The sequence below is a fragment of the Bos mutus genome, chromosome 11 (genome assembly GCF_027580195.1).
Source record: "Bos mutus isolate GX-2022 chromosome 11, NWIPB_WYAK_1.1, whole genome shotgun sequence".
Taxonomy (NCBI): Eukaryota; Metazoa; Chordata; class Mammalia; order Artiodactyla; family Bovidae; genus Bos; species Bos mutus.
In genome coordinates, this window is record NC_091627.1 from 46,412,959 (window position 1) to 46,432,204 (window position 19,246).

At 39.8% G+C, this 19,246-nt stretch overlaps 1 pseudogene; it reads left to right on the plus strand.

The window, feature by feature from the left end:
- The first annotated feature begins 982 nt into the window (after positions 1-982).
- LOC102274431 (protein O-linked-mannose beta-1,2-N-acetylglucosaminyltransferase 1 pseudogene) lies at positions 983-2,515 on the plus strand (annotated as a pseudogene).
- Positions 2,516-19,246: the final 16,731 nt, after the last annotated feature.

Genomic DNA, 19,246 nt, shown 5'->3' on the forward strand with positions numbered 1-19,246 from the left:
TATCTCTGGAAAACAAAGAAAGGCAATGACTATTTTCAAATATAACAATAGAATTGCATTTTCCAAAGACTTGTATGATAATATTTGTGAGTCGTTCATATAAGTGTTTGTCTTCTATCCAGAAACTCCACCAAAATTAATGAGCAGTGGAGATGGCAAAGCAATATTTGAGAACAAGTTGTTTTATATCTTGTACCATGAGATTCCCATCATGATTTGCAGACAGAACATAAAGCCCTTACCATTCATCACTTACAGTCATTATCTCCTCATCATGAAACCAGGTTGTGATCTCAGAGTCCTTGCCACGTGCCAGGGCACAGAACTGTGTCAGCTTCACAGCTAGAGCTGGAGTCCTACAGCATTTAGGGGTATTTGGGGGCCCCAACGATAGGAGAAGAATAGGCATGACTAACAATAATGTAATTTTGATGCTGTTAAGTCTTTCCAAAATTTGATTTGGAGGCCAAGAATTTAAACTTGTCCTGCTTTTTGGCCTCTTAAAAACAAGTGTGGGCCAGGGTGGGGCCACCAGGGGCGTGGAGTAGATGGAAGCTGCAGTGTGATGGGCAGAGCTGTGTGGGCCTCAGCGGGGCCTGGGCTCCCTGAGCCATTCCTGCAGGTATGGGTTGGTCAGGACAGTGGTGACGACCCCTGCACCCCCGCCCCCTCCGCCCCTCAATACAGCATGGATAACTGGAAGCCCAGCCCCCTCATCAAGCCCTTTGAGGTGTGGAAAAAGTGGAGTGGTATCTTACCGGGAAGTAGAAACTGACCTGGGCTTCCCTGGTGGCTCAGACGGTGAAGAATCTGCCTGCAATATTGGAGACCTGAGTTCGGTACCTAGGTTGGGAAGATTCCCCTGGAGGAAGGCATGAAAACCCACTCTCTTACCTGGAGAATCCCATGGGCAGGGGAGCCTGGCGGGCTACAGTCCATGGGGTCACAAAGAGTAGGACACGAGTGAAGCAACTTAGCAGGCATGCACGTGCCTCATATAGATGAGGCCATGGTGCTGTTCCTCAACATGATGGCACCTGGCCAAGGGTTCACCTGCATTATTAAGGACACGGGCTCCTTCCATCTCAAGGACACAGCCAAGGCTCTGCTGAGGAGGCGCGACAGCCAGGCTGGCCCTGCCCTGGGCTGGAGAGAGACCCGGGCCTTCGTGGGATGAAAAGGAGATCCTATCCTTGGGGAGAAACATTCTGACTCACCTGCCCTCTCCTCCTGAGGGGGTTCAGTTCTGCTGAAGACAGATGTGCCACTAAGCTCAGCTGAAGAGGCAGAGATGAAGATGTGCCACTGGGCAGACATGGAGCTGAACCGTCACAGCTGCTGCTTCTGCAGCAAAATCAAGGGCGACGGGAACATGTACAGCTGCAAGGACCCCACACCTTCCCAGTTCAGCCCTGACCCACCCCAGACAATAAGGTCCTCAATGTACCTGTGGCTGTCATTGCGGGGAACCGGCCCAGTTACCTGTACAGGATGCTGTGCTCTCTACCCTCAGCCCAGGGGTTGTCTTCCCAAATGATAACAGTTTTCATCGATGGCTACTATGAGGAACCGACTGCTGTGGTGGCTGCTGTTTGGTCCAAGGGGCATCCAGCACACTTCTGTCGGTGTCAAGAATACCCTTGTGTCTCAGCACAACGAGGCCAGCCTCACTGCCACTTTCAACCTGTTTCCGGAAGCCAGGTTTGCTGTGGTTCTGGAAGGAGGACCTGGACACTGCTGTGGATATTTTCAGTTTCCTGAGCCAATCCATCCAGCTGCTAGAGGAGGACGACAGCTTGTACTGGATCTCTCCCTGGAATGACCAGGGCTATGAGCACACAGCTGAGGACCCAGCACTGCTGTACCATATGGAGACCATGCCTAGGCTGGGCTGGGTGCTCAGAAATCCTTGTACAAGGAGAAGCTTGAGCCCCAGGGGTCCACACTGGAAAAGCTCTGGGCTTGGGATATGTGGATGCCAATGCTGGAACAATGCCAAGGTACAGAGTGCAACATCCCTTATGTGTCCTGATCCTACCACTTGGGCATCATTGGCCTCAACATGAACAGCTGCTTCCATGAGGATTACTTCCGGAAGCACAATTCAACACAGTTCCAGGTGTCCAGCTCAGGAACATGGACAGTCTGAAGAAGCACGCTTATGTAGTGGCAGTTCACAGGCTGCTCAATGAAGCCAAGGTTCTCGACCACAGCAAGAACCCTTGTGAAGACTCTTTTCCTGCCAGGCACAGAGGGCCACACCTACACGGCCTTTATCTGAATTGAGAAAGATGATGACTTCATCACCTGGACACAGCTTGTCAAGTGCCTCCATTATCTGGGACCTGGATGTGCGTGGCAACCACCGGGGCCTATGGAGATTGTTTCAGAAAAAGAACCACTTCCTGGTGGTGGGTGTCTCTGCCTCTCCCTACTCAATGAAGAAGCCACCATCAGTCTTCTTGGAGCCACCCCCAAAGAGGCGGGAGCCCCAGGAGCTGCAAAACAGACATAAGAGCCCCTCCACGAGCCTGCAGGGCTGGGTGCTGTATAACCCAGGCAGGCTAGCCCTTCACCCAATCCTTTAGGATTTTGTAGACACTGGCAGGGGCTGGGGATGGTTTGTTTTTAACATGAGTCTTAATTACTAACTCCCAGGGGAGGGTGTCCCTGCTCCAAAACCTCTGTTCCTGAGTTGGAGGTCTATTTATTTGCTCCCTTGTCAGGAAAGGGCAGGAGAGTGCCTGGGAATCACTGGGATCCCTGGGTACTTGATCCTGCCTGCCCTTTGTAAACTCCCTCCTCCCAGGCTGGGCTCAGAATCTAACCAATTTCCTGAGGGCCTTAGAAAGAGGCTGAAGCCTAGAGGGCCTTGATTTTTTTTTTTTTTTGACTGGGGTGCTACCCTGAGGGTGGGACAGGCCCTTACTCAGGAAACTGCTGTGCCCAAACCATGGACAGGCCTAGTTGGGGCCCACTGGCTGATGCAGACTCACTCAGAGACCCTCAGACACGGAACCAGGCCTCTTCTCAGCCTCTTCTTTGTCCAGATTTCCAAAGCTGTATAAGGTGGTCATTGATTAAAAAAGGAGAAAAGCTCAAAAAAAAAAAAAAAACCACTAAAAAACAAAGAAAGAAACAAGTGTTCTACAACTTTATTCAAAGTATTTTGACAGTTTCTTTAGTGGGAAAGAGTATTATGGATTAGATAAATATGGCCAGTTTTAATCAGTGTGTAAAATCACACTTATTTTTCATAATAGTATTTGGTCTTGTGAAAATCTCATTCTTAAGTAATACATTCTGTTGATTAAGTCTTGGGGAAAGAAAGATTTAAATGAGTCTCATGAGTCATTTCATTTATGATGGGCTCAGGGTACATTTTTATTTCTTGCCTCAGTATTTTTAAAGTAATTATGAGAGTAAGTTGTGAATTTCTCTTTAATTAGAAAACCTAGTTTTAAAGAAAGACATTGATTCTGATTTACTCTGTATAATTGACAGCATACATTTTTTTTTTCTTGGAAATTAAAAGTGTCTCAAATATGCTATTTCATGTATTCATGCAACATTTGTTTTTTGAATATCTACTATTGCCAGGCACAGTACTAGGCACTGGGAATACAAACGTAAACAAGACCCATTCCCTGCCCTCCAGAGCTGTGCGGTATAAATGGAGTGGTGACGAGGACATGGTTCCTCACAGACAGTGTGAAAATGGAGCTTTCCTGGTGTGGACTGGGAGCAGAGCCCCACCAGCCTTGGGAGATCAGACACCTCTTGTGAAAGGAATCTGAGGTCTAAAGAGTGAGTACAGGTCAGCCAGTTGGTCAGAGAGTCTGCAGTGTGTGTGAGTATGCGCATGTGAAGGCCTAGAAATGACAGAGAGGCTAGTGCTTGGGAAATGGACGTGGGTTAACATGGCAAGAATTGAAAATGACAGGAAAAGGTTAAAATAAAGAGGGAGACTAAAACAGCCTCTGAGTGGCCCCCAAAGTTTTTTTTTTTTTAATTATTTATTTACTTATTTACTTTAGGCTGTGCTGGGTCTTCACTGCTGATCGGGCTTTTTTTCTGGTTGCGGCGAGTGGGGGCTACTCCCTAGATGTGGTGCGTGAACTTCTCATTGCAGTGGCTTTTGTTGCAGAGCCTGGGCTCTGTGGCATGTGGGCTTCAGTATTTGCTGTTCTCGGGTTCTACAGCATAGGCTTAATAGTTGTGGCACACAGGCTTAGTTGCTCTGAGGCATGTGGGATCTTCCCAGATCAGGGATTGCACCCGTATCTCCTGCATTGGCAGGTGGATTCTTTACCAGTGAGCCACCAGGGACGCGCCCCCACCCCCCACACCAAGCTTATTAAAGTCGTGACTTCAAAAATGGCAATGGTATGCTTACGTCTGCATTTTATAATGATTGTTCTGGTTGCAGCGAGAAAATGGATTGGCGGTGGCTAAGACAGAAGCAGAGACCTGTCAGGCTGGGATGAGAGAGGTCCGGGGGACACACTGTGGTTACCTGAACTGGAGCTCAATAGGAAAGGTGACAGATTTGAACAATAATTTTCAATAGTGAAGGACAAGGAAGACAGTCGTGCTGCAGTTCATGGGATCGCAGACTCTGACATGACCTAGTGACTGAACAACAATATTCTTGAAACAAAAAGTTAAAGGTGTTCATGGAGCCATGAAAACTTTTAGTGGTCTGTGGTGAACAAGTTTTCAAATCTCTTGTTTAAGCCTAATTTTATATCTTAAGAATAGCCTTGAAAATAGCTTTCTCTAATTTTTATTCCTAAGGTCATCTGACATTAGCCTAAATAACCTAACCTGTCGGCACCCCACTCCAGTACTCTTGCCTGGAAAATCCCATGGACGGAGGAGCCTGGTAGGCTGCAGTCCATGGGGTCACTAAGAGTCAGAGACCACTGAGCGACTTCACTTTCAGTTTTCACTTTCATGCATTGGAGGAGGAAATGGCAACCCACTCCAGTGTTCTTGCCAGGAGAATCCCAGGGACAGGGGAGCCTGGTGGGCTGCCGTCTATGGGGTCGCACAGAGTCAGACACAACTGAAGCGACTTAGCAGCAGCAGCAGCAACCTGTCCACAGGGTACAGAAACCTATCAAAGCTGCTCTGATCTCAACAGCGGATGTATGGGAGCAGCCAGTATTATCACCACAGGCACTTCTCTTCGGGAGCAGTCAGTGAACTTACCTGCTGCTATCCCGTTCATCAAGTTACCCACCCCCAACCCCTGGGGTGAAGGGATGAATGCAGGTTGCAGAACACACTCAGGAGTGGAAAGGTCAGAGAACCTCTTTCTTCCTGAGTCCGAACTACATTCCTCTGCCTTCACCTGGGGCAAAAAGGGGCCACTCCTTGGAGGACAGGGTCTGATTTATAAACTGAGAAGGGCTGACAGGTATGTTAAGGAAAAGGCAAATGTTCAGCTGCACTTCTTTTTTTATCCAGCAGGTGGCAATGAGTAAGTGACAAAACTCCAAGGAGAAATATTGAGAGCCAAAGCCAGAAGGGCATTGAAATCTTTAAGAATCTTTAAAATTCGTAATTAAAGGCCAGTTTTTAAAATATTTAAATTTTGTTTAAATTGGCATAAAACAGAAGCCCCTCAAAAGGTTCTCAGGATTACAAACAATTGTGTCAGAAACGAGCATTTTAAATTTTTAATAAAAACAGAATTCTAAACTCTGTGTCTTTTAATGTAAAGAGATGTCTGACCAGTCCCAATGGTGAAACAGAATAGTCTGCAGATGACCTCAGGAGACCACTCTGGGTTGTCTGGACAACGGACCAGCTGTGTCCAGCAGTCTCCCTATTTCTTCTAAATTCCCCTTTCCTTGGCACAGGTGACTTCCTCCCTCCCTGCAGGAGGGGTCACAGCTTCCCATGGACACCCAAGGAGTCCAGACACAAGCAGCTGGCTCTCTCAGATAATTCTTGACAGTTGACATCTACACAGTCTGATAGCAAGTGGTCTGCATGAACCCCACTGACAAGAATGTTTACAGCTTTGGTCTGGAAGAAGAGAGGATGTCCCTTCATCGGAATGCTCACTTATGACATGTCCCACAGAGCACCTTGCCCCTGTGTGACCTCTGTCTATACCTTCTCTTGCAGATTCTTGGTTGGTAAAGTTCCTACTTAAGCCTGTTCCTGTCTATGACGTTGTGAATTTGCCTGAGCTCTGTTGTACAACAACCTATGCTTTAAATTGCTTTCCAGATGATGAGCGTTCCTTATGCCTTCCATGGTCTCACCATTGTGACCTCTCCAGGGAGCAAAATGTATAAGAGAGATAGCAATCTTCCTAGTTAAAATAAGGCAAGTAAAACCATGGTCTGTTTTCTAATGGACTGTCTTTAAAGCACTTACAATGCACTGTTAGGGTTTGGAATGAGACAAGGAATGTATACTTTTCATTTCTCTGTTATTACTTTTGACAGTGTTGGTTTAATTGATTTGTAAAATTTATCCTGACAATTCTGCCCCACATGTCTGTGGAAACATCCAGTGTTCTGAACACCCCTTTTTCCTGTGTTTTTCTGTGATGGAGGTAGTGAGGCAGAGAAAAGGAAATCTTCCAATGTGAAATTAAGGCATGAAAGACTATCACACATACAACAACAAAGTCTCATGATTTCACAGTTCCTTGCAATATGTTTGTATGAACAAAATTTGTTATCTTTGGTCAACCCAATTAATGACTGAAAAACGAAGACAGAGCAGCTCTCTAAGGTTAAATTATGGAACTCCCTTTTGCGCCAATTTGCAAAAATCACTGTTGTCTTGAATGTGATTAAGATATTGTGTTTGTGAGGGCTTGAGGGGTCAACTTATTTTTTGTTACACCATGTCACTAAATTCCATAAGTTGATGTTGATAATCTTCTTAACCTATAGAATTACAAAAACTCTTTAAAGTTATTTTTCTCACTCTCTAAAACCCACAATACTATAAGTTTAATTAATCACTCTTTCATAACAAGAAATTAGACTTTCAGACAGAGCGGTTATGGAAAACCCCAACATGGTTCCAAAGTTGAATAAAGATAATCTTGTATTTGGACCTTCCAGGTGGCACTAGTGGTAAAGAACCTACGTCTCAACACAGGAGACCTAAGAGACACAGGTTCAGATCCCTGGGTTGGGAAGATTCCTTGGAGGAGGGCATGGTAACCCACTCCAGAATTTTTGCCTGGAGAATCCCATGGACAAAGGAGCCTGGTAGGCTACATTCCTAAGGGTCTCAAAGGGTCGGACACAACTGAAGCGACTTAGCACGCATGCACAATCTTGTACTTAAATAAGAAAATATCTTGCCAATGAGAAAGATATGCTGTGCTTAGTTGTTCAGTCGTGCCCAATTCTTTGCGATCCCATAAACTGTAGCCTACAAGGCTCCTCTGTCCATGGGGATTGTCCAGGCAGGAATACTGGAGTGGGTTGCCATGCCCTCCTCCAAGGGGATCTTTCCAACCCAGGTCTCCTGCATTGCAGGCAGATTCTTTATCATCTACATCACCAGGGAAGTCCAAGAATACTGGAGTAGGTAGCCTATCCCTTTTTTCTAGGGGAACTTCCCAACCCAAGACTCGAACCAGGGTCTCCTGCATTGTAGGTGGATTCTTTACCAGTTGAGCTACCCGGGAAGCCCAATGATAAAGATACTAAAATAAGTAAACTTATGATTTTTCAGTAATTTTAAGGAGTAAAGGGAATTCCCTCTGGTGGGCTCTGTACTTCTGTTGCAAATAGACTGGATTTGATTCCTGGTCAGGAAACTAAGATCCCACAAGCCACTGGGCATGGCCAAACAAAAAGAGAGAGAAGTAAGGTAACACCTACCCATTTGCACATGTCAAAGCAATGGTTTTATTTGTTGACATTATTTGACTTACAAATGGAAACATAATGTTTTATAACTTGCTTTTTAGGCTTAATATATCTTGGACATCTTTCCATGTCATTCTTTCAAAAGAATATGTAATATCCCAATACATGAATATCATTATTCCTGTAACCAATTCCATATGTATAAATACTTGCAATTTTTCAACCTTTTGCTATTATGAACAATGCTGCAATAAAAATCCTGTACATATATCTTTTTATCCTTGAATGATTATTTGTATGAAATACATGAAATTAAAACATCCTTGCTCCTTGGAAGGAAAGCTATGACAAACCTAAACAGCATATTAAAAAGCAGAGGCTTCACTCTGCCAACAAAAGTTCATATAGTCAAAGTTTGGTTTTTCCAGTAGTCATGTACAGATGTGAGAGTTGCACGGTAAGAAGGCTGAATGCTGAAGAATTGATGCTTTCAAACTGTGGTGCTGGAGAAGACTCTTGAGAGTTCCTTGGATAGCAAGGAGATCAAACCAGTCAAACCTAAAGGAAATCAACCCTGAATATTCATTGGAAGGACTGATGCTGAAGCTGAAGCTCTAATAATTTGGCAACCTAATATGAATAGCCAACTCATTGGAAAAGACCCTGGTGCTGGGAAAGATTAAGGGCAGGAGGAGAAGGGGGCAACAGAGAATGAGATAGTTGGATGGCATCACCAACTCAATGGACATGGGTTTGGGTGGACTCCGGGAGTTGGTGATGGACAGGGAAGCTGGCATGCTGCAGTACATGGGGTCGCAAAGACTTTGTGACTGAACAACAACAATTGCTAGAGGTAAAATTGCTGAGTCAAACAATGTGATGGCTTAGAAGTTGGACACGACTGAAGTGACTTAGCAGCAGCAGCTACGTAGTCCCTCCAAAAAACTGAACCACTATATGTTCTTGTATAAACACTGTATCAGGATAGGGCCATAATTTTCAGAGTTTTGTTGCACGGAAACTCTTTCTTTGCAAGACATCTTTTTCAGAATCCAGAATGTAAATCAGAAAATGAGCTTCATTTTGGCAGAAGCTAAAACAGAGGTGGGAGGCCTGCAGTTCTGCTTACCTGTCTCTGTGGTCCCTCCAGTGTGACCTCCTGGAACACAGAACAACACAATACAGACAGTTCTTTGTCCACAAATATTATTTGGCTGAAAGTAGGACTAACATGATAGAAGACTTAAAAATTATACAATCCCTAATTATACTTCAATTTCAGACCCAATTTTTAGTAATTTAGTCCCAGCATTTTTTATGTGTTCTTTCATTGGTTTCTTTTTCTTTACAATGAGCCCCTGTTTGTGGCAAAGTTCTGGTCCTTTTAGACAGTCAAATAATTTACACCTTTGTCTAAATTGTACTGAATGTATAAATCCTAAATTTGCTCTCACTGGAATCAACACATTCATTTTTGGTTTGTCCGCATTTTATTTTTTTAATTTTTCCAATTTATTTATTTGGCTGCGCTGGGCCTGCATCGCTGCACACAGGCTTTCCCTAGTTGCAGTGAGTGGGGGCTCCTCCCCACTTGTGGTGCTCAGGCTTCTCATTGTGGTGGAGCATGGGATCTGAGGTGTGCGGGTTTCAGTAGTTGCGGCACTTGGGCTTTGTTGCCCTGCAGCACATGGAATCCTCCTGGACCAGGGATTGAACCCATGTCCTCTGCATTGGCAGGCAGATTCCCAACCACTCGACCACCAGGGAAGTCCAATTTCTCTTCCTTTTAATAAAAATAAATATTCAAATATTTGATTTTAAATATTTAACATTTGAATAAAACCTTCAAATGATTATGTAAACTATCAACAAAGGTAGTGACTTCCAAAACTGAACCTCTTGGTTCTATCATCAAAATGTTCATTCACTAACTGATAGAGAAAAATGTGAACTGAGGGAAAGGTGAGTTGGAGTGTGAGCAGAAAGGCAGGTGGTAAAGATCTGAAGAACCACTTACATACTAATATCATTGCAATCACTGACTCTATTCAGTAATTTAGAAACCTACTTGCATTTTTTTCTTCTTGCCTATTTGCAACAGTTTTATCAGACTTTAACAAGCTTATTGCTTCCAGGAAAACAACTGAAAGAAGAGTGCACCAGGTAAAGAATACAGAAATGTCCCATTCAACTGGGGAGCCACTTCAAGTCCTAGCTTCTGTGAGATTCTTCTACCGGGGGCTTCTGCCTCCCCTGGTTTTCCAGAGAATGCTCATCTATCCGTTTTTCCCCAAACCGTTTCACTTTTATTGTGACTTTTGTCAGAATGAAGAGAAATCATCCAAGATTTATTTCAAGTTAATTCACATAGGCATAATTAGGCTTATTATTTTTAACCAACTAGGTATTGTCCCCCTTTTCATCACTATGTAGTGCTTCTTAAAAACATCCAGAAATACTGGCTCTTAGAGACAAGGCTGGAACACATTCAACTCTCTAAAAGGAGCAGATCTGTAGCCTCAATCAGAGGCTTATTGTGAAGGAAGAAAAAAATTCAGTAGAAAATACACAGAATACTGGAATGATTGTATTCATTGATTCAACAAATGTAGAATGGAGCAATGTGCTAGTTGCTAAGAGAGTACAAAAAGTATAAACCATGATCACTACTCAGAGTTTGTGATATTGTCAGGGCAACTAGGCTCACACCCTAAAAAAAGTTACATGATAATTTCAGTAGTTTATGAATAAAATGTGAAATGTGTGATACAGATTATGGTTGCTGTAGAAGACCCAGTTTCAGAGTCTTAGTTCATTAACCCCCTTATAGTTTCACATGCCCTTTTACCTACTTTAGACTTTATGTCCAGCCACTTTTTTTTGCAATTAAATAAAATTTTAATTTTTCATTGGAGTATAATTGCTTTACAATATTGTGTTAGTTTCTGTTGTACAACAGTGTGAATCACTGTAGTTTTGATTTGCATTTCTGCAACAATTACTGATGTTGGGCATTTTTTCATGTCCCTGTTGGCCATTTGCATGTCTTACTTGGAGAAATGTATATTTAGGTCTTCCGCCCAGTTTTTGATTGAGTTTTTTGTTTTCTTGTTGTTATTAAGTTGTATGAGCTGTTTGTATGTTTTAGAAATGAAGCTCTTGTCAGTTGCATCATTTGCAAATATTTTGTCCCAGTCTGTTGTTTGTCTTTTTGTTTTCTTTATAGTTTACTTTGTTGTGCAAAACTTGTAAGTTTGATAAAGTCCCATTTATCTGTTTTAGTTTTTTATTTCCATTTCCTTGGGAGTGTCCATCTTTAAAAGAAAGGAATTTTGAAAAAAACTTGTGAACATGTTTTAAAGCTACTATATCTCTCAAACCATTTTTTTTCATTTGTTTTGTTTTGTTTTTGGCTGTTCCGCGTGGCATTTGGAATTTCCCTGACCTGAGATCAAATCTGTGCCCCTTGCAGTAGAAACTTGGAGTCTTAAGCACTGGACCACCATGGATGTCCTCTCAAACCATTTTTTAGCCTGCTAGTTCTTCAAGCTACTTTGCTGTTCTTACAAGTACCATGGTTCTCAATATAGTGATCTACTCCGTTTCTTAGTTTCTCATTACCCAATATTCAATTATTGTTGATAGTCCAGATTATTAGCGCCTAAACGAACACTACTGCTATTGAACACAGTATCCAAATTAGCACAGCATTCAAGGCCCTACAAAAGTTACCTGCAACTTTCCTTTTCATTTTACCTCCCTGTTTCATTTACACTTCAGCCAGTTGGATTGATCATTCCCCACTTGTACCCTCTGCTTTCCCACCTTTGTGCCGTTGCTCAGGTGGTTTCCCTCACCAGGAAGACTCTCTCCTTAATTTCTCAATTGGTCAAGACACCCAGTTCAAATGCTGTGTTATCCAAGAAGAGTTCCTTGATCTTCCCAATCAGAAACATTCCCTTCCTCCTCTACACACCAAAGTACATTGTCAACTTTACTGCAGACATCTCATTTTATACCATATTATGCACATCTTTGTATTCCTTTCAGCATCCCAACAATACCTTGCTCATAATAAGTCCATCATCTTTTTCAAATGAATACATTTACCTAAATAAGATTTAATTTTACTCTCATCAGAAGACTAATTAAGGTCCTTGTAGTCTCCAAATCTATTAGACTAATACATTAAAGCTAAGGAAAATTGTAAAATGGTCTATGCTAAAGAAAAAAAGTCTTCTTTTATTTGAACAGTTTTAATGGAGTGACTCAAATTAAATCACAAATATTCTCCAAAAAGGTTTGCTTTTTAGATATGTTTGCATATAGTATTTCTACAATTCCTGGTCAACATGAAATTTCCATGGAAACAGATCACACATACTGGAGAAGAAAGAACTGAATTGTGTTTGATCTGCATTTTGTCATCTCCATGGAGCTATTTGTGCTAAATATTTGAGTGCACAGGGAAAGTATAATTGAAAACCACCTAAGTGAAGACATAATATTTAATGCTTATAAAAATGATAATATCTGCTCTGAGTTTTAAAGATTTTTTTAGTATATGAAGATAATATAAAGTTCAAATATTTCTTGACTCATACATTAGTATCACCATGTAAAATACCCCTTTGCCTCTTTGCTAGTCCATTAGGGAAAGAAATTAAATGCTCATCATGGAAAGGGGGATCATGCTGTTTTGGTCCCCTAGAAAAAAATGATTTCTTCTGGATATCATTCAGCTATTTGTACAAAAAACCTTCTAGACTAGATTCATTGTCTGGCAATTAGATATCTAACAATTTTGATTTGAAATATGACTAATCAAATAAGGACAGTTTGCTTAAAACATATGGAAAGAAACTCAAAGCTTAAAATATTTTTTACTCACTAGTGCTATAAATCTTTCTGATTTATGATTTGAGAAATGTATTTTTTCCTAAGCACTATAAAAAATTACCCTTAGTTAAAACTACTGAAAGTCACTAGAAAGACTATATCTTAAACATTATCTTTTTCTAATCTGGCTTTGTAAAATTAATCTACCTTTGTAAATTAAAATTCTTAAACATTGTTTAATACAACTCAAAATGTTGAACAGGTATCAGAAACACCTTACGATTTTCTTCAAATTCTCATGTACAATGCATCAGCTGTACCTTTATTTCTACATTTCCATAAATGTAACCAGAGCAAATATAACATAGAAAAGATGAAAAGAATTAGAAAAATTGTATATTGTGTTCACTGAAAATGTGCACAAAGGCTATTAATATAAAAAGTTTTTAATAAAAACCAATTAATTGTTATGGTTGTAGAACAAATAATAATAGTGTGATTAACTTCTTTATATTAATAGCCTATGAAAGCATTGCTAAAGGCAATTTTAATGTATTAGAAACATACTTTGTTGTTTAGTTGCTAAGTCCTGTTTGACTCTTTTGTGACCCCATGAACCTGTGTCCACCAGGTTCTTCTGTCCATGGAATTTCACAGGCAAGAATACTGGAGTGGGTTGCCATTTCTTTCTCCAGGGGATCTTCCCAATCCAGGGGCCAAACCTGTGTTTCCTGCATTGCAGGCAGATTCTTTACTGTCTGAGCCACCAGGGAAGCCCAGTACCATACTTAGCTTGTTCTTTACCAAAATTTATACCAAAATTTATCTTACCAAAAAAAGAGTATCGTTTACTCTGCCAGGGTCAAAAAGTGTTAAAATGCAAGAAAGTAAAAGTAAAAACAAACAAAACAATAGCAGAAAGCTGCCAATAGACTATTACTTCCATTTCAATGATTTTAATTATCTTCTGATAGCTATGCTCCAGTTTGAATTTGAATGTAGCCTCTATCTAGTTGGGCAGAATAAGGCTGAGTGCTAACCGCACCCCCCCATCCCCCCACTGCACCCCCCAACCCCTTCCCCACCATGGGTTTGCTGCATGCTAACTTTTTCCACTTGGGGAAGGGCTGCCTCTTAGGTCTATGCTTCTGTTTCCTCACCTGTCTTTGTAGGGCTGCCTATATCTTCAACTAAACTACAGGCAAACATGCTTACAAGCATTGCTCAGTTTATTAATAAACTGGTATAATGTTTGAAGATTTAAAAACCTGAAAACCAAGATCCTGAAAAAGGGAGTAATAATAATTCTTGGACTCCAGAATAAAGACTCTGCTAAGAAACAATCTGAAAAGTCGAAAAATAGGAGAAAGATTAAAATTAAGATATTAATAATGACTACTTTGTTGGGAACCTACCATGTATCAGGTATTTTACACATATCATTGTATTTAACTCCTAATGCTCCTGAAAAGTCGGCATTTTATCATGACTGAGCTGAGAAAGGTCACCTACCTCTAGTCACACTGCTAGTTTTTTAGAAACTAGAATCTGAATTCAGACTTGTTTAAAAAGCTCACATTCTTCTTTTTATATTATACTGCTATAGCAATATGATAAAATATTCAGTCAGTCAGTTCAGTCGCTCAGTTGTGTCCGACTCTTTGTGACCCCATGAATTGCAGCATGCCAGGTTTCCCTGTCCATCACCAACTCCCAGAGTTTACCCAAACCCATGTCCATCGAGTCAGTGATGCCACCCAGCCATCTCATCCTCTGTCGTCCCCTTCTCCTCCTGCCCCTAATCCCTCCCAGCAGTGGGGTCTTTTCCAATGAGTCAACTCTTCGCATGAGGTGGCCAAAGTACTGAAGTTTCAGCTTCAGCATCAGTCCTTCCAGTGAACACCCAGGACTGATCTCCTTTAGGATGGACTGGTTGGATCTCCTTGCAGTCCAAGGGACTCTCAAGAGTCTTCTCCAACACCACAGTTCAAAAGCATCAATTCTTCGGCGCTCAGCTTTCTTCACAGTCCAATTCTCACGTCCATACGTGATTACTGAAAAAACCATATCCTTGACTAGACGGACCTTTGTTGACAAAGTAATGTCTCTGCTTTTGAATATGCTGTCTAGGTTGGTTATAACTTTCCTTCCAAGGAGTAAGCGTCTTTTAATTTCATGGCTGCAATCACCATCTGCAGTGATTTTGGAGCCCAGAAAAATAAAGTCTGACACTGTTTCCACTGTTTTCCCATTTATTTCCCATGAAGTGATGGGACTGGATGCCATGATCTTCTGAATGTTGAGCTTTAAGCCAACTTTTTCAGTCTCCACTTTCACTTTCATTAAGAGGCTTTTTAGTTCCTTTTCACTTTCTGCCATAAAGGTAGTATCATCTGCATATCTGAGGTTATTGATATTTCTCCTGGCAATCTTGATTCCAGCTTGTGCTTCTTCCAGCCAAACGTTTCTCATGATGTACTCTGCATAGAAGTTAAATAAGCAGGGTGACAATATACAGCCTTGACGGACTCCTTTTCCTATTTCGAACCAGTCTGTTGTTCCATGTCCAGTTCTAACTGTTGCTTCCTGACCTGTGTAAAGGTTTCTCAAGAGGCAGATCAGGTGGTCTGGTATTCCCATCTCTTTCAGAATTTTCCACAGTTTATTGTGATCCAACAGTCAAAGGTTTTGGCATAGTCAATAAAGCAGAAATAGATGTTTTTCTGGAACTCTCTTGCTTTTTCGATGATCCAGCGGATGTTGGCAATTTGATCTCTGGTTCCTCTGCCTTTTCTAAAACCATCTTGAACACCAGGAAGTTCATGGTTCACGTACTGCTGAAGCCTGGCTTGGAGAATTTTGAGCATTACCTTACTAGCGTGTGAAATGAGTGCAATTGTGCGGTAGTTTGAGCATTCTTTGGCCTTCAGTTCAGTTCAGTTCAGTCGCTCAGTCGTGTCCGACTCTTTGCGACCCCATGAATTGCATTCAGGCAGCCCTTAAAATAATAAACATGATGACTCTATCCATTTTGAAGAAAATGGATAATGAAGCAAAATGTAAGTGAAAAAGGAAAATGTAAATGAAGCATAATATAAAAACATAAATGTTCAATGATCCTAAAATCATTTATGAGAGGGGATTGAGACAAATTAAAATAGTTGCCACTTTAGAGCATATATATTGATAAACTTATACCTAAATATTTCACTTTGTGGAATTTTTATAAATATTATTTTAAAACTTTTGATTTTTCATTTCATTACAAAAAAATACAACTGATTTTTTTGTGTCTTGACTTTATAACCTTGCTAAACTCACTAGTTCTAGAACATTTGTTGGGGTGGAGGAGATAGATTCTTTGGAATGTTCTTTGTAGATAATCAAATCATCTTCAAATTTCTTCCTTTACCATCCATATACCTTTTATTGATTTTTCTTGTTTCCAATGCCTAGGTCTTCCACAATGATGTTGAATAAGAGCGATGAGAGATAGCCTTGCCTTGATCTTAAGGGGAAGCAGTTAGCCATTCATTGCTGAGTATGTCAGCTGTACATTTTTTTGAGGATGCCCTTCATCATGTTGAGAAAAGTCCCTTCTATCCCTAGGTTCCTGAAAGTTATTTTTTTAATCATGAATTGGAATTTAACTTTCTCAAATTATTTTTCTGCATCAATTAAACGGTCATGTAGTTTTTCTTCTTTAGTCTAGTAAGTTCACAGATTAAATTGTCAATACTGAACAACCCCTCCATTCCCAGAATAAATCTTGTTTGGTCATGATGTATTATTCTTTTTTTATATTACTGAATTCAATTTGTAAATATTTTGTTGATGATTTTTCTATGATCATGAGGGGCAATGAGCTGGTTTCCTTTTCTTGTAATATCTTTGCTTTTAAATCAGGATAACGATAGCCTTATAAAATGAGTTCAAGCTTTTTCTTTCTTCATGCCTCTCTGTTTTATGTTGGATGAGTTTTGGTAATATTTGGTTTTTGAGGAATTGGTACATTCCATCTAAGTTGTTGAGTTTACATGTACAGATTTGTTCATACCATCTCTTATTATCTTTTCAATGTGTGTAGAGTCTAGTAATATCCATTCTTTCAGTCTGGATATTGGTAACTTGTGTCTTCTCTCTTTTTTTGGTCAGTCTTGATAAAGTTTTATCAATTTTATTGATTCTTTCAAAGGAATGGCTTTTTGATTATAGATTTTCTCTACCTGTTTTCAACTTAATTTTTATGCCCCTATCTTTATTTTTTCCTTCTTTCTTCTTGTTTTGGGCTTATTTTTGCTTTTCTTTTTCTAGTTTTCTTAAAATGAAAACTGAGGTCAAAGATTTGAGACGCTCCTTCTTGTCTAATATAAGCATTTTAATGCTGTAAAATTTCCTCTAAGCACTGGTTTAGCTGCATCTCACAAATTTTGTTGGATTGTATTTTCTCTTTTAACTTCAAAACATTTTCTAATTTCTTTTAAGACGTTCTCTTTGTCCCAGGGATTATTTAAAAGTATATTGCTTAATTTCCAAGTGTTTTGAGAGCTTCTTGTTATCTTTCTGCTATTGATTCTATTATGTCAGAGAACATACTTTGCATTATTTCTAATTCTTTTAATTTATTATGACTTATGACCTAGGATATAGTCAATCTTGGTAAATCTTCCCTGGGCACTTGCAAACAATGTATATTGTGTTTTTGGGTGGAATGCTGTATAAATGTAAATTAGATCTAACTGATATTCTTTTAAAAAAAATTCATTAGCACTATTATATTGCATCTTTACTTCTTGGATTCTTGATTACAATGATTATTAGGCAAATCCTTCCAAATTCTATTTGAATTACAGTAGTTTTGGAATGATAAATTTATAAGATCTGGTGTTCTTTTATATCTATATCTTCTATGTTCTTGTTGATTTTGTTCCCTAGTTTATATATTACCAAGAGAGAAGTACTGAAGTCCCCAACTATGATTGTTGATATGTATATTTCTTCTTTTACTTCTGACAGGCTTTGCTTCATGTATTTTGAAGCTTTGTGGTTAGGTGCATAAACAATGTCTGCTTAATTAACTGACTTCTTTATTGCTGTGAAATAATCTTTACCCTGGTCACTTCCTTTGCTCTGAAGTCTACCTTTATGTTTTTGTTGTTGTTTAGTCACTAAGTCATGTCTGACTCTTTGTGACCCCACAGACTGCAGCATGCCAGGCTTCCCTGTTCTTCACTATCATCCAGAGTTTGCTCAAGTTCATGTCCACTGAGTTGGTGATGCTATTTCACCATCTCATCCTCTGCCGCCTTGTCTGATAGCAATATAGCCATTCCAATTTTTTATTAGAATTTTTAAAATATATCTTTTAAAATTCTTTACTATTTAATCTCTAAACCATACTTGAAGTGAGTTTCTCATATACAGCACATGTTGGGTCATGAATTTTTTTGGTCAATTTTGATAATTTCTGTTTTTCAGTTGGTATATGGGCAGAGGAGCCTGGCAGGCTACAGTCCATGAGTTGCAAAGAGTAGGCCATGACTGAAGCAACTTAGCATGATTTAGCACACAAGCACATATAGGTCCTTTACACGTAATGTAATTACTGATGTGTTTAAATTTACACTAACCATTTTATTATTTGCTTTCTGTTTCTTTTTTTGTTCCTTTGTTTTCCTTGTCCTGCCTCTTTTGCTCTTTATTTGTACATGTTTTAGTGTTCCATTTTAATGTTTTGAGATTTTTTTTTTACTATATTTCTTTATCCAGATTTTTAGTGTTTGCTCTAGGGATTATAATATACATACTTAATTTTTCACTGCCTAGATAAAATCAACATATTACTACTCTAAGTAGATTATAAAAAGAATACCATCATATAGCCACACGTTTGTAGAGTATTGTAGTTGTCCTATATATAACACCTCTATACAAAGAAAATCCCATCAGATATTATTATTTTTGCTTTTAACAATGAAACATACTTTATAGAACACAAGAAGAGTAATTTTATATTTAATTTATGTTGCTCTTTCCTCATTCCCAATGTTCTAAGTTTCCCTTTAGTATCATATCTCTTTTGCCTGAAAAACTTCCTTTAGCAATTCTTTTAAAGCAAGTCTGCTAGAAATAAAAATTCTCTTCATTTTCATTTACCCGAGAATGTCTGTTTTTTCCACTTTAGTCCTAAAGGATTTTTCTTGCTGGATATAGAATTCTGAGTTGCATTGTTTTTTTCAGCATTTCAAAATGTTCTGTTTCCTGGCCTTTATGTTTTTTAATGAAAAATTCATCTTCATTTGAATAATTGTTCCCCTATATAACACACATTTCCCTCCCCTTCTCTGGATTTCTGGACAAAAATCTCTTTTGATAACTTTTCTTTGCCTTTAGTTTTAAGCAGTTTGATTATGATGTGTCTGGGTGTTCTTTGGGTTTATCCTTTTTATTTTAGATCATTTTAGATCTTTTAAATCATTAATTTTTATTGATCTACTTTCTTGCCTGGAGAATCCCAGGGACGGGGGAGCCTGGTGGGCTGCCGTCTTTGGGGT